The sequence below is a fragment of the Leptonychotes weddellii genome, chromosome 5, assembly GCF_054177405.1.
Source record: "Leptonychotes weddellii isolate Sample4059 chromosome 5, ASM5417740v2, whole genome shotgun sequence".
Lineage (NCBI taxonomy): Eukaryota > Metazoa > Chordata > Mammalia > Carnivora > Phocidae > Leptonychotes > Leptonychotes weddellii.
The window spans coordinates 15882905-15899089 of NC_138373.1; the positions used below are offsets into that span (position 1 = coordinate 15882905).

At 51.4% G+C, this 16185-nt stretch overlaps 1 protein-coding gene and 1 long non-coding RNA gene across 3 annotated transcripts in view; both read left to right on the forward strand.

Annotated features, from left to right (window-relative positions):
* LAT (linker for activation of T cells) overlaps positions 1 to 16185 on the forward strand; it is a 419561-nt gene that overhangs the window by 3839 nt on the left and 399537 nt on the right. The window lies entirely within an intron of this gene.
* On the forward strand, positions 3877 to 7057 carry LOC145721398 (uncharacterized). The gene is made up of 4 exons (XR_014145071.1): positions 3877 to 4102; positions 4203 to 4522; positions 4842 to 4920; positions 6683 to 7057. It is a non-coding gene; the product is annotated as an uncharacterized LOC145721398 (long non-coding RNA).

A 16185-nucleotide genomic window follows, 5' to 3' on the forward strand; every position in this document is an offset into this window, starting at 1 on the left:
CTCTGCTCTGGGCACGTAACCTAAACCCGGGCCCCTGAGGACCGGCCCTGGGATTTGGGCAGGAAGTGTCTGGAAGGCGAAGCTCTTGTTCATGGCAGTTGGTAAACTGGATGAATATATTCCTAGAGCCCCTACTTGGAGAGCCTGCCCGAGAATGAAGGTGATGTGGAGGACAGAATGGTCCAGAGGCGGACAGGGCCAGCTTCCCGTTGGAGTCCGAATTCCTGGATCCAGGCACACCTGAAGCGAGAAACCCCCTCCAGCTTCCCAGTTACGTGGGCCAATAAATTCCCAGTTGTCTTCAACCGGCTTGACTTGGGGTTTCTGTTGCATACGATAAAGTAGCCCAGAGTAATGCAGAGAGTTGTCGGCGTCCTCTGTGGGCTTCAAAGGCAATAGTAACAACTTCTTCAAGCACCTGCCATGTTTCCATGCTTATCTCGTTTAATCACTGCCATTCCCCTCTGAGCAGTTTACTGGGGGTATCCCGATTCACGGGTGGGGAAACGGGCCCAGAGAGAAGCGATTTGCCCAAAGGCACACAGCCAAAGTGGTAAATCCGGGATTCCATCCGCAGCTGTTGGCCTCTGGAGTCCCTGCTGCCAAGGTCCTTGCTCTGGCTGGTTGTCCAAAGCGCCGGCTGCTCTCCTAGGGAGGCTAGTAAGGGGCCCGACTGGAGAGGTGGGGGAGGGAGGCCCGGGGAGAGGGCTGGATGGGCTGGACGTCAGCGGGCAGAGATTATTTGGAAGAAACAGACAAGGGAAGAGGCACCTTTGTGCCTGGGCTGAGGAGCAGAAAGTTTATCAAAAGGTATGTTGGTACGAGCACCTTGGAGAACAATCTAGCAGCATCAGCAGGGCTGGAGATGGTGGGTCCCTTTACCTAGCAAATTGCTGGGTATAAACCCTGAGTGAATAGCCCGCGGACTGAGGGGGCGGGTACCAGAGGCTGGGGCGGCCTTGGCCTTGCGATGGCGATGGGCAAGGGCAGACAGAGGCGATCACTGGGAGACTGGGTGGAGCACTTATAGCCTGGTCACACTGTGGGTGGATGCGCCCCAGCAGGTAAAAATGAGCGCGGGGAAAAGCGCGCTGGGGCAGCACCTGTCAGCACGGATAAACATCACCAAGAGAATATGGAGTGAGAACAGGAAAACAAGTTGTTTTATTTATATGAAGTTGAAAGCCTGAAAACGGGTATATCTGGTTCAGGGATACACACGTATGCAAGACAGGCAAAGCAACGAGGAATACCAAGTCCAGGGGAGAGGCAACCAGGCGACCGAGTGTGCGGAATGGTTGGGAAGGCATTCAGGAAGGCCTCAGTGATAAGTACTGTCTTACTCTTAAGCAGGGTTGGGTTTGCAACTGTTTGAAATATTATTCTCTTAAGTGTTTGCATATCTGAGTGATTTCATAATAGAGGCCGAGGCCCAAGGAGGGAATGGCGGGGGGCGGTTAGGGTAGTTTTAAGAGACAGTAAACAGGCTGAGAGTCACGGATCTGTCTGGGCCAAGCAGGTGAGTTGTATATGATGTTCCAGCCTCAGGGGCAGCATGTGCAAAGGCTCTGAGGTGGAAGCAAAGAGGAGGCTGTTGGGAATATGTACAGGAAAGGTGGTGGTAGGCTGGCTAAAGAAGGAGGGACAATGGAGAGAGGTGGTAGAATGAGATCCTTGAGAGGCCGAAGCAAGGGGCGTGACAGCCCTGCACTGTGAGGCATGGGGAAGTCCAAGGTGACTCTGGTCCTTTTCTTGGTGGACTGGGGGTAGGGACATTCCCTGAAGCACGAAGCAGCTTCCCATTTTTGCTTCTTGGACCAGCAAGAACATGTGGCTTTGCTTCCACCAGTCGATGGGCCAGGCAGGACAGACAGTCAATGCAATGATGTCTATGGGGTCGGGGCTGGGGTATCTGAGCCCACTGGGGTGGCCAGTGGAAAGAATCCCCTTGAAGCTGGGGAGCAGAAATAAATTTTTTTTTCTTGAAGTCTGTTGTCGGAGGAAAGGTCGACGTAGTGATAAGAGAGAGTGTTCTCTGGAATCGCTGGGGGAGACATCTGGGTGCTTCTAGAATGGCTACCGTTATCGGTAGGCAACAGCTCTCTTGATTTGGGTTCTCTCAGAGGCAGTCCTTGAGGTGAGAGTCCTAGTGCAAGTGGTTTATTTGGGAGGTGGTCCCAAAACACTGGCAGAGGAGTAGGGGAGTGAGACAGGAAGAAGAAGGCATCCAACAAGGGTGCATTATAAAGCCAGTTACTACTGGGCCTGGGGCACGGTCCTATGACAGCACTGGGAGTCAGGGAGAGCCTGCGGGTGACACCAGAGCACGTGGGTGTGGGCCAGGCCGTCCTGGGGAGGGAGCGGGGTACTTCCACATCTCTGCCCAGCAGTCGCCACCTAATTCTCCGGAACTTCTGGCTCCCGGTGGCCAAAGCAAGCCTTGAGCCAACGAAGGCAGGTGTTCGCAGCAGCTGCTTGGGCCAGGACTCACTGACAGTGACGGCTTGGGCTCTTTGTGCTGTTCGGTGTTGTTTTTCCCCAAACTTATCTTGTGGCCTCTGAATCCTGGGGGAAGCTTCTCGAGAAAGAATTCCGTGGTCGGGAGCGCCAGCGCCGGGGAAAAGCAGCGTTCTCTCATTCCCCCTTGCAGAGACGAAACGAAACGCGCAGTAGGAAGTTCATGGCTCGGGAGAGATCCTGGGATAAAATAATCTGTTTCTCTTTGCCTAATCTGGGATTTCCCGAACTTCTTTGACTTGGGGGGGGGGGGGAAGTTATTATTAGCAATTTGCAGACCATCTTATAACCTCTATAGAGGGCTTTTGCTTTGTTTTGTTTTGTTTTAAGAAATACTGTTCAACTGTCTATCTTTTTTTTTTTTTTTAAGATTTTATTTATCAGAGAGAGAGAGAGACAGAAGCAGGCAGAGGGAGAAGCAGGCTACTTGCTGAGCAAGGAGCCCGATGTGGGACTCGATCCCAGGACCCTGGGGTCATGACCCGAGCCGAAGGCAGACGCTTAACCGACTGAGCCACCCAGGCATCCCGAGGGCATTTTTTGTTTTCGTCTTCCTAGCATCCATTCCTTCTCCTTCCAGTGCCGCGCCGCCATTGGATTTGCTTTGGGCAATGTTCCCGCGCCTCCGCGGGGCTGCGGCCTTAGATGCGCACGGGACCCAGGATGGCCAACCGTTATCTCCCACCCCCTGGCCCAGTGATTGGTTGATACTGGAACACGTGACCCAATTCAGGCCAATGAGACACGTTCCTGAGACTTTGGGTGGAACTCCTGGCAAAGAGAAGCTCTTCGGGCCCGGGCGTAAGGCCGAGGGGGAGGTCCCCGCTTGCAGGGTTTGCAGGCTTCCGTTGTGCAAACCTGTGCGTGAAGGCGCCGCAGAGGCAAGCAGAGGACACAAATGGAAATAGAAAAGTTGAGTTCTGATAGCCCGTCTAAGCACCCAGATCAGTGTTCCTGAAGCCATTACTTCTTGAAGAGCCAATCGACTTTTTTATGTGTGTGCTTAGGCTAATTTGAGCCGGGCTGCCTGTCACTTGCAGAAGAAAGATTTCTAACATCACCACGGCTGCTGTCATGTTCACCAAATCGTGACCACCATCAGGCCACCCTGGTCTAATGATGTGTACCTAGTAACCCATGTGAGAAAACTCCAGACTCGCCTGTTCCCTCCCCCTCCCCCTCTTCTAACTGCTTCTCAGAGACACCCCGGAGAAGACTTTAAGGCAGGTGGCCCATCTGTCCCAGGCACCCCTCCCTCGTGCGTGCCCTGCATCCCATTTCCCCCTCTTTGATCCCCTCAGGAAAATCTCTCCAGGTTTTCCTTACTTCTGCTTTGTTTACTTGGTATTCTTAGTCTCGGAGCTGATGAGCAAGGATTCCAGAAAGAGGACCACGTTTGGTGGCAAGTGCACTGGAATACAAGCGAGGAGACTTCATTTTAGTCCCGACTCCGCCACTAGATTTCTGAACTTTGGGGACCTTTGAGGATGTTGGACCTCAGTTGTAAAACCTTCTCATTCTGAGGTCCATAGCCCCAAAAGGTGTCGCCGGAAGTAGAAGGATGGGATCCCTGGTTGCTGAGAAGGTAGGAAATGATCAGGGGTGGCTGGAGTCAGAGGCCTGAATATTATCACCACCTTCTAGTTTCTCTTCAGCCCTCCTTTCTCTAATGCCTCCATTTGTAGGCTCCCGTTGTGTGGTCACGTGACAGTTCTAGCCGCTCCAGAGACCACGTGCTTCTGCGTTCCCAGCCTGGGGAGCACACTGTCTGAGCCTCTCCAGCAAAAGCCCCACATTCCTCTACCTGCCCTAGCTTGGGGCACGTGACTCCCTGAACCAGTTGCTGGCCGGGACAATGCCGTGTGCTGACTGACTTAGGCCTGTGTCATACACTGCACCCCCAATTCTGAGGGACTGGAGATGGGAAGGCTCCCAAGCTTAGGGGCTGTTGCTGGTAGAAAGGAGGATGGCTGTTGAGATGCACTGTGTCACACTCATCATTTCAGTGAGTCTCACTACACTCCTGTCTATGTAAGGTAGGAGCCCTCCTTGCAGAAGAGAAAACAGGTTCAGGGAGGTTAAGTGATTTGCTTAAGGTCACACAGCACATTCCAAAGTTATTTATGGAAGCACAGCCTACTTTGGGGTGGGGGAAGGGAGGCTGCGTTCTGGTTAAATGTTAGACTTTTACCAAAAGGAGAAAACAAAGAGGCAAACCAAAAGAGAAATTCCACAGAGAGTAAATTGTGCTCTGCACAGGGACTTTTGCGAGAACTCTGGGAAATAAGGCATGCGCTCTCTCTCTCTCTGTCTTCTGGGACCAGCCAACAGGGAGGACATGAGCCTGGAGCCGCCAAAGGCCACCACGGGAAGGGCGCCCAAGAGAGAGAAGGCAGAACAGAGGTGAGCAGTGCCATGCCAGGGAGACAGGTTCTTGGGAATGTGGGTTGAGGTCCGGGATCCATTTGTGCCCGAAACTGGATCCACCCAAGAACTGTTCAGTTATTTGAGTTTATTAACACCCTTCCTTCACTTGGCTCAGCTCCATCCAGCTGGGTTTCTGTCATTTGCAAATGAAAGGGCCCTGACTCATCTAGACAGGATGCTGTGGAGCATCAACTTCAACAGGCCCACCTTCAGGCACCTACATATGTCACGCCGTGCCACACACTTCACACATGTTTGACCTTCACCGTGGCCCTGCGTACGTTCTTCTCATGACCACCCTTGGACAAATGAGGAAGCTGAGGCTCGCAGACGGCAGGTGGCCAGACCAAGCAGGGTGTTGGCACTCCCTCCCTGAGCAGCCAGGCCACCCCTGCTCCCAAGTGCCTCTTCTGTGCCCACGAGGTCCCTCCACAGGCCTCAGCCCCCCTCTGTCCCTGAGCAGGGTGGGCAGCTGAGTCCACTCAGAGCACACCAGCTGGATGTCTCCAGGGCTTGCTGGCTCTGGGGCTGCAGGGGCTGGGCCTGAACACAGTCCCTTTTCTCGAGGACACAGGGCTTCGTGAGCCCAGTGGGTGGACGCGTGCAGCATCTGCGGCCCTGTGGGGGCTCCAAGAAAGAGGGGGAAGCGGGGCTTTTGGTCTCCTTCCCCTGGGCCCCTCTGGCCTACGTGTTTGGGTCCCTGTCCCTGGCTGCTTCCCTGTATACCTGAGCGGGTCTCTGAGCTTTCCTCACCCTCTCCCACCTGGCTCCCACACTCACCACTTTCCTTTGTTTCCGGATGCCCCCCAACACCTCGTGCCTCCCACCCGACACCGACTGACTCCCTCTCCCACTTGCCACTTTTAGTTTTGCCTCAGCCTCAGACTCTTGGCCTCCGCTCATGTCTCCCTGCGGGTCTGTGTCTGCGGCACCCCTCCCCTTTCTGGCTCTCTCTCTCCACCTGTGTCTCCCCATCTCGCCTGTCTCCCTCTGTTGCTCATCTGTCTTGGAAGCGCTGTCTCTCATCTGTCTCTCTGCCTTGTCTCTCTGTCTCTGTGCGGCTCTCTGTCTCCGATCGTCTCTCTCCTTTCTGTGTCTCTGTCTCTCTCATCTCTCTGTGGCTGTCTCTCTCTGTGATCTCTCTCTCGTTCTCTGTCTCCCTCCTCCTCTCCCTGCCCCTCCCTCCCCACATCCTGAGTTGTCTTTGGGGAACCGGAAATTTGGGGGATTAGAGAGATACTGGGAGGCTCAGCTGCTGCGGCCTAGAGATAATGCGTGGGGGGGCGGCTGGGGCTGGATGGGGGTGGGGGAGCCCAGAACCCCCTGCGTCTTCCTCCTACCCTCTGTGTGGTGCACACAGAGACAGAGGAATTATGTCCCCTTTTTGGGCCTCAATGCCCCCTTCTGTGGACTGGGCCTGATGAGCGAGCTCCCTCACAGGGTTGGTGCGAGAAGTCAATCAAGCAGCCTGGCCAGAGCAGGGAGGGGCTCAGGGGACTTGGGGATGAGCGACAGGAGGGAGGGCATGTGCAGGGGAGCCTGAGGGTGAGGCTGGCCGGGGCTGAGAGAGGCTGAGAGCAGGGAGGCTCCCAGGTGCTCCTGAGCCCGTCCCTTCCCCTCCCTGCACCTCATTCTCTCCCATCTCTACGGGGTGGGGGCGGGGAGCTTCTGTGTTTAACTGCTTTAATCCTCACGACGCCCCTGTGAGGTGGGTACTGTTACCAACTTTATTTTACAGATGGGGAAACTGGGCACAGAGAGGTTGAGTGACCCACCCAAGGTCACACAGCTAGGAACCCTCTATGCGCCAGGACTCTGGAGGAGACAGGTGGTCGCCACAGTCTGGGTGTGCCCTAGAGGTGCCCCTTCGTGCAGAGGCAGCATGAACGTGCCTTAAATCCCCTGGGGAGACAAAGTCGTTTTCTTCTCAATGATTCTGGTTACAGACAGAGGCTCTTTTGGGTTCTGCCCTTTGACACCCCGAAACCCTCGCTGCTCTGCCTTCCCCTCAAGAGAGGGAGAAAACCTCAAGCTCGGCGCCCCGAGCAGGCAGCTCTATGGAATTTAATTTGATTTGGTTTTGCTGGATTTGTTTTAACTTAGGGCAAGCAACACTGGTTTTCCATTTCGTTGTCTTGGAAATGAATTTCAGTTTAAAAAGGAAGTCATTTTGGGGTGCCTGGGTGGCTCAGTCGGTTAAACGTCTGCCTTCGGCTCAGGTCATGATCCCGGGGTCCCGGGATCGAGCCCTGCGTCGGGCTCCCTGCTCCGCGGGGAGTCTGCTTCTCCCTCTGCCTCTCCCCCAGCTCATGCTCTCTCTCACTCAATCTGAAATAAAAATAAAATCTTAAAAAAAAAATAAAATAAATAAAAAGGAAGTCATTCTAAAGAGCACTAATAAGAAAATCGGCTCGGGCAGCTATGGGTGTGGTAGGAAGTCCTCCGTGTGGATTCAGGATGGAGTCTTAGGAAACCCAGAGAGACTGAGGACACTTTAGCGGCTCTGCCATGTCCCTCCCAGCCGGGCTCATGGCCGCCTGCCCCAAACCACACGGCCTGTCGGTGGCTGGGCTGGGACCCTAGCAGCCACCACACAGACTGTGGGAGGATTGCCATGGCACTGAAGTCTGAGAAGCCATCCAGCTCCTTTGGAGATCCTGGCAGCAAGCATTAGACACCAACGGGGGCTGTCTGATGCAGAGATTCCCAGGAGGGGGAGCCAGGCCCGGAGGATCATGGGAGAGGGCTAAGGGGGCCTGGACGCCCAGCAGCAAGTGAGGGGATGGTCCTCTGAGCAGGAGGCTACTGCTGCCAGGGTGCCCAGACACCCCCAGCCCAGCCAGCGAGCCACTGGCTTGACCCCCAGCTGTCCCTCCCAGGCCTCACGCCCATGTCCAGACTGCCCAAAGGTTGGGGAGCAGGTTCTCCCCATAAAGGAAGCAGGGCCCAGGGCCGTCCCATGCCCCAGTAAGACCCCTGACCTGGGAGTCAGGCACCCCTCACCTCCAGACCCAACTCCTGCTCAGCCCTGGGCTTGCTTGGAGCTCCTTCCCCGCTCTGGGCCTCAGTACACCCATCTGCCGAATGGGGGTGACGGGGCCCAGGCAGATCAGTGGTTTTTAAATCATGCCAAGGAGCTAATTCAGAGATTCAGCAGCTATTGGATGTGTGGAGGCAAATACAAGAGCTTGAGGGCTGTCTGTTTACTCTAGGAAAATATAGTTTATTGTTCTAATTTTTTTTTTTTTTGGTCATAAAAGGGAATGATACATTTGAACTCACAAAGCAAATTTATGCCAATAGAAGACTGGGCTTTATCTGTTTCTTGCACACAGGGCTGCTGAGAGCACTTGAGCCATCCTCCCCGCAGAGGCTCCTGAGTCAGGCCTCCCTGCCCCTACCCACCGCACACCCTCCAGGCCTGCCCCTGCCTCCAGGTCCCTGCCCTCCCTCTCCCTCCACCTGGAGCTCTTGCACATCCTCACAGGCCCCCAGCTTCTGTCACTGGGATCTCAGATGAAGTTCCCCTTCTCAGAGCCCTTTTGGTCCGTTCCCTATAATCTCGTGCCCTCCCAGTCACCCTGTATCCTGCAACCCCATTGAATTGGTATCGTCAAAGCTGATCTTTTCATGAGTTCCCCTTCTGTCCTTGTCCCCTCCAGACTGGGAGCTCCCCACTCATCTCTGTCACTCCAGGGCCTGGAGCTTGGCTCGCCTGGTAAGTGTTGTCGAATGAACCAAGTAAAAGAGAGCTTAAGCCTGTCAGCCCCTACGTGACAAGTTCCCCCACGGTCCTTGTTGTCCAAGCAAGTGGTACATGCCCGGCCCCTGGGGGGGTGCGGGGGGAACACTGTCTACAGGAGAGATTGCAAACCAGTGGCCCGCCGCAGCATTTAATTTTTTTTTTATTGTGGTAAAAAAAAACACACACATAACAGAAAATGCAACCATCTAGCCATTTCTCAGGGTGTAGTTGAATCGTGTTAAGTATATTCACATCGTTGTGCAACAGATCTCCAGAACGTTTTCTTCTTGCAAAACGAAAACTCGGTATGCATTAAACAACACCTTCTCGTGTCCCCCTCCCCCAGCCCCTGGCAGCCACCCTTCTACTTTCTGTTTCTATGCGTTTGACTACTTTAGGGACCTCATATAATTGGAATCGTGTACTATTTGTCTTTTTGTGGCTGGTTTATTTCGCTTAGCATGTCCCCGAGATTCATCCATGTTGTAGCAGGTGACACGGTTTTCCTCCTTGCTAAGGCTGAATCCTATTCCAGTGTGTACGTATACACCACATTTTGTGTATCCATTCATCCTTTGGTGGACTCTCAGGGTTGCTTCTACCCCTCGGCTATTTTGAATAATGCTGTTATAAACACAGGTGTGCAAATATCCCTTCCAGACTCTGCTTTCAATTCTTTTGGGTATGTACCCAAAGTAGCATTGCTGGATCACTATGGTAAAGCTAGTTTTCTTTCCTTTTCTTTTTTTTAAGAATGGCATACTATTTTCCATCGTGGCTGCACCATTTTACATTCCTACCCACAGGGCAGAAGCGTTCCAATTCCTCTGAGGCCGTGCCAACTCTTGTTATTTTCTACTTTTTTTATAGTAGTCATCGTATATGTGGTGATATCTCATTGTGGTTTTAATATGCATTTGCCTAATGAATGATGTTGAGCATCTTTTCCTTTTTAAAAAATATTTTATTTATTTATTTGTTTGTTTATTTATTTAGAGTGCAAGCAGTTAGGTAAGGGCCAGATGGAAAGGGAGAGAAGGAATGTGAAGCAGACTCCATGTTGAGCATGGAGCCCATTGTGGGGCTTGATGTCATGACCCTGAGATCATGACCTGAGCTGAAATCAAGAGCCAGATGCTCAACCGACTGAGCCATCCAGGTGCCCCTGAACATCTTTTTATGTGCATTTTGGCCATTTGGGTATTGTCTTTGGAGAAATGTCTATTCAAATTCTTTGCCCATTTTTAAAATCTAGTTTTTTGGTTTTTTGTTGTTGATTTGTAGGAGCTCTTTACATATATTCTGGATATTAACGCCTTTTCAGATGTATGATCTGCAGATATTTTCTCCTATTTTTTAAAAAAGATTTTTATTTATTTGAGACAGAGAGCACAAGCAGGAAAGGGGTAGAGGGAGAGGGAGAGGGAGAAGCAGGCTACCCTCTGAGCAGGGAGCCTGACATGGGGCTCGATCCCAGAACCCTGGGATCATGACCCGAGCCCAAGGCAGACCCTTAACCATCTGAGCCACCCAGGAGCCCCTGATCTTAATCCATTTTAAGTTCAATTTCATATATGGTGTTAAGTAAGGCTCCAACTTTTTTTTTTTTTTTTAATGTGGATATCCAGTTTTCCCAACACCATTTGTTGAAAAGATTCTCCTTTCCCCATTGAGTGGTCTTGGCACCCTTGGTGGAGATCATGTGACCATGTATGCGATGGTTTATTTCTGGACTCTCTATCCTATTCCTTTGGTCTATATGTCTGTCTTTATGCCTCTACCACACTGTTTGGATTACTGTAGCTTTGTAATACGTTTTGAAATCAGGAAGCGTGAGACCTCTAACTTTCTTCTTCTTTTTCAAGATTATTTTGGCTATTTGGGGTCCCTTGAGATTCCATATGAATTTAAGATGAATTTTTTCCTATTTATTTTATTTTATTTTTTTAAGAGAGAGAGTGTGAGGGGCATCTGTGTGGCTTAGTTGGTTAAGCGTCTGCCTTCGGCTCAGGTCACGATCCCGGAGTCCTGGGGTCGAGCCCCGCATCGGGCTCCCTGCTCAGTGGGGAGTCTGCTTCTCCCTCTGCCTGCCACTCCCCCTGCTTGTACTCTCTCTCTCTCTGACAAACAAATAAATGAAATCTTTTAAAAGAATAAAATATTAAAAAAAGAAAGAGAGAGAGCGTGAGTGGGGTGGGAGGCAGAGGGAGAGAGAATCTTAAGCAGGCTCTATCCTCTGTGTGGAGCCCGACTCAGGGCTCGATCTCATGACCCTGAGATCATGACCTGAGCCAAAATCAAGAGTTGGATGCTTAACTGACTGAACCACCCAGATGACCCTCTATTTAAAATTTTTTTAAAAATTAGTTGCTCTATCGGTTAGAATTAAATTTGACTGTAAGTAACAGAGACCTGACTATGGTAGCTCAGGCAAAATAATAGTCTAATTCTCTTGGGTGTTAAAAAAACAAAAAAAAACTGGAGGGAGGTGTCTGGCTGGCTCAGTCGGTGGAGCATGCAACTCTTGATCTCGGGGGTGGGAGTTTGAGCCCCATGTTGGGTGTAGAGATGACTTAAAAAAAAAAAAAGACTTGAGAGAGGCTTCTGAGTCTTTGTACAAATTAGAAAAAGATGCTCCCTTTCCCAGAGACTTTATTTCCACTTGTTGGAAAACTGTTGTCATATGTTGATTTTGTTCAAATAAGAATAAGTGTATTCCAGAAAATGGTCACAATATACAGATAGATCTGCAGCATCCACCATGTAAGCAGAGTACCTGTGGATGTAGGGACCTTGTGAGGTGAGCAGTCCAGGGAGACATGCCAGCTTCACAGCATCACCGGGGACCCATTCCTTTTTATAGCTGCATAGTTTACCATTGTATGGATATGCCTTCACTAGTTCTCCAGGGACGGACGTTTGATTGATTGATTGATTGATTTTTAATTTTATTTTTAAAAATTTATTTAAATTCAATTAATTAACATAAAGTGTATTATTAGTTCCAGAGGTAGAGTTCAGTGGTTCATCAGTCTATTTTTTAAAAAGATTTTATTTATTTATTTGAGAGCAAGAGAGCAAGAGCTTGAGTAGGGGGAGGGGCAGAGGGAGAAGCAGACTCCCCGCTGAGCAGGGAGCCCGATGTGGGGCTCGATCCCAGGACCCTGGGATCATGGCCTGAGCTGAAGGCAGACGCTTAACCGACTGAGCCACCCAGGTGCCCTCATCAGTCTTAAATAACACCCAGTCCTCATTCCATCCCGTGCCCCCCTTAATGTCCATCACCCAGTTACCCCAACCCTCCACCCCCACCCCGGGGATGGACATTTTAGATGGTTTCCAATAATTTGCCAAAAAAAACCCCCCCAAAAAAGTCACAGTGAACAACCTTATACATAAGGCATTTATCATATGTGGGAGTATCTCTGTATAACGAATCCCTAGAAGTGGAGTCATTGGGTCAAAGTGAACAAGCATGTGTGATTTTGATAGATATTGGCAAATTCCCCTTCGGGGGAGGGGGCCGGCTGACACCCCCACAAACAATACCCGACAGCGCCTGTCTCCCCACATCCTTGCCAACTCAGAACGCTATTGAACTCTTTAACTTTTTGCCAAACTGTCAGGCATCTAGCTGCAGTTTTAATTTGCATTTCTCTTTTCACGAAGAAATGAGCATCTCTTTATGTGTTTAAAAGTCATCTGTATTTTCTTTTCTGTGACCCATTTGTATACATTGTCACTTTTTCGAGTAGTTTTTTCTTGTTTATTTCTAGAAACACTTTACATATTAGGAAAATTACCTCTTTGTTATTTGAGGGAGCAAATACATTTTCCCAGTTTGTTGTGTTCCCAGTTTGGCCCTTTTTATAAAAACAAACAAACAAAACAGAACAAACACAAAGACCTCTAAAGTATAACATACACGGCAAAGTATCAGATCAGAAGTGCGCAGCTTGATGAATCTTCACAAAGCAAGCCCGCCTGTATTACCTCTCTATTGCTGTTTATATCACTGGGGCTTTTGCTATGAGAAGTTTTTTTGTTTTTGTTTTTTAAATTTTTACGTAGTGGTTTATTGTTTCCATTTAAATCTTTAATTTATCCTTGGTGTAAGGTGTGAGGTACGGAGCAGGCTTTTATTTATTTATTTATTTATTTATTTCAGGTGGCAAAACCTTGTCCCAACGCCACTTAGAGAATAATCCATATTTTCTTTACTCATCTGAAATGGTGCTGCATTCTCAAAATTCCCCTGGCCTGTTTTTGGATTTTCTGCTCTGTTCCATGACATCTGTTTCGTCAGGGGCCGTTTCAGTTGGTGATCCCTGATTTGGAGGAATACTTCTGTGCTGTTTAACAAGGAAGCTGTAGTCATCAATAGCTTGGACCCTCGAGCCTTCAGTTTGAATTACTGACTCCAGCAGCGACTTCAACTCTCTGCCTCAGTTTCTTCATCTGTAAGGTGGGGATAATAATAGTACCTACCTCCTAGGGTGGTTGAGAGGATTAAGTAATTTTATGCATTATGTAAAGTGCCTAGAACAGTGTCTGCTATATAATACGTCCTAAGTGCTAACCATTAATTTTTATGATTTAAAACCATTTTTAAAAATATTTTTTATTTCACTTTTCTTTTTTGGGGGGGGGCGGGGATGGGGCAGAGGGAGAGAGAGAATCTTAAGCAGGCTCCACGCCCAGTGCAGGGCTTGAACCCTGAGATCATGACCTGAGCCAAAATCAGGAGTCGGGTGCTTAACTGATTGAGCCACCCAGGCGCCCCTTATTTTATTTTATTATTTTTAAGTGAACTCTATGCCCAACATTGGGCTTGAACTCACAACCCTGAGATCAAGAGTCGCAGACTCCACTGACTGAATGAGCCAGGAGCTCCGAAGGCCATTTTGAATCCTTCCATCAGCTCTGTGACGTAAAATATCGTTGACCCCATTTTTGGTTGAAGAAATGGAGACTTGAAGCTGAGAAATGACTTGCCCAGCTGCACTGGTTCCGAAAGGGGTCTTCCCATTCCTGAGCCCCACACGTTCGGGGCTGGCCACCTCGAGCAGTCAGACTTTGGGTTCCCATGCGTGTGAGGGGCCTCCTCTTCCTCCCTCTCCCCCAGCCCAGCACGGCTGTGGCTGATCCTCAGAGAGGAAATGTCACAGAGGCCCAGCTGCAGAGGGGGGTGGGATGAGGCTTCACCAGGCGGCTTCAGCACCAGGTCCCGTGTGAAAAGGCCTAGGGGACCCAGGGGGACCCGGGGCTTCAACAGCTCAGCCCCTTCCTCCAGGGTCTGCACAGCTGCTGCAGGGAAGACAGGTCTCCGAGGAGGCAGGGGCCCACTCTGGGCATCCCTGGGGCCCTTGAAAGAGACCCCCAGTCTTCCACTCACCAGCTGTGTGACCTGGGGGGAGGGCTCAACCTCTCTGGGCCTCAGTGTTCTTATCTGTGAAATGGGCAGGTTGTAATGGGATTCAGAGCAGAGGACGTGTGTGCCGCGGATTAGCTTGGAGGGTTGATTTGTGGTGGCCTATTCACTTGAGGGTTCTGTTTTCTACCACCCCCACAAAAGCAGCTGGGAATGGAGGCACAGAGCCCAAACTGCCAGTTCAAAGTGTTGTGCCAGGTGTGAACAGAGGGGCCTGGGGAGGGGAGGCCGAGTGTGAGGAGAGGAACTGTAGTGAGCTGGAAAGGGGATGCCGAGAGAACATTTGAGTTGGTGGAGGTTTTCCTCCCTACTTGTCCTTGGGGCCAGTTGGAGGTCGGGGGGAGGAGGGAGGGCAGAGGGAAGAGAAAGAAATGCAGAGAGAGGGTCCCCAAGGAGTTTGGTGCCTCTGAGAGAAAGGGGGACCAGCACCCCTCTCCATAGCTGGATTCGCTAGGCCCCCGAGTTACACCGCCAGATTTGGCAAATAAAAATTCCAGATCCAATATTTGGGACATACTTATGTCAAAACATTATTCGTCGGTTGTCCGAAATTCCAATTTAACCAGTGTCCTGTGGCTTATCCGACAGGCCCACCCACAGGCATGAAGGGGACAGGGCAGAGAGGGCAAACAAGAGGGCATTTGGGGGGAAGGGGGCCGGGGTATCCCACATCCTTTGCATAGTGAAGAGGACTTCCAGAAGTGTTTGCAGGCTCCGATGGGGACGCAGAAGGAAGCTGGGAGGAATTGCTGGCTGGTGCTCACCACCAGGGAGGCTCACTCTTCTCAGGGGTGACCTGACCTTGGAGCTGGGAGCTGGCACCCAACTGGGCTTCGAGCAGGAGGCCTGAAGAGCCACAGCAGAGCGAGCATGAAGAAGCTTCGAAGCTGCAGGGGAAACCACAGCACTCCCGTCACCCTGCCACTGGGGCAGGTGGGGGGGGTGGGGGATGGGACTGAAGCGGTAACCAGCCTCAGCTCAGTCCCAGTTCCCCCCTCCTGCCACCGCCAACCTGTGTCGTCACTCTAGCAGGCTCCTACTCACCCCTCAGCGGCCCTGTGGGCCTGGGTTCCACAGGCCAGCCCAGAGGCAAGCCTCGTGTGACACCAAGTCCTCCAATCTGGGACTCAGCCTTCCATGTGACTGAAACATCACAGGTTTAGACTGCATTTCCCCCAACCTGTCTTGATTACATTGTCAGGGGCAGTGGGGAGTCAGAGTCAAGAAAACTGGGTTGGGCCAGATGACAAGGTTCCACGGTCTTCTTCTGCTCTTGGATTCCGCGGACCGTCCTCCTGGCTCCATACACGGAGCCCCTGGCCCCAGACGCTAGAACCACCAGCCGCAGCTGTGAGCAGGGCCTTGGGGACAACCGGAACCGTCAGGCCGCCAGGCCAGGGCATGAAGGAGGAGGCGGCTGGAAAGGGGCTCCTCGGGACCCCGACCCCGAGGTCCCCAGGGCGGGACTTGAGAGCTGGCCAAGTGTTTACAGAACAGGCTGGAAGGTGCAGAGGAGGCAGCTACTCATTTCAACAACACTCCTACAGCACCCACTGCGGGCCGGCCCGGACTCAGCGCTTTCTAAGCACCAGTCCAGTGAATCCCCCTGAAAGCCTTTGGAGGCAGGACTACTGTCATCCCCACTTGGCCATCCAGGGCGAGGAGTTGCAGAGAGGTTAATTTAAATGATTTGCCCGGAGCACCCGGGTGGCTCAGCCGGCTCAGGTCATGATCGGGGTCCTGGGATCGAGCCCCACATCAGGCTCGCTGCTCAGCAGGGAGTCTGCTTCTCCCTCTGCCTCTGCCCCTCCCCGCCCCCAGCTCAGGCTTTCTCTCTCTCTCAAATAAATACATAAGTAAATCTTTTTTTTTTTTTTTTAAAGATTTTATTTATTTATTTGAAGAGAGAGACACAGCGAGAGAGGGAACACAAGCAGGGGGAGTGGCAGAGGGAGAAGCAGGCTTCCCGCCGAGCAGGGAGCCCGATGCGGGGCTCGATCCCAGGACCCTGGGATCATGACCTGAGCCGAAGGCAGACGCTTAACGACTGAGCCACCCAGGCGCC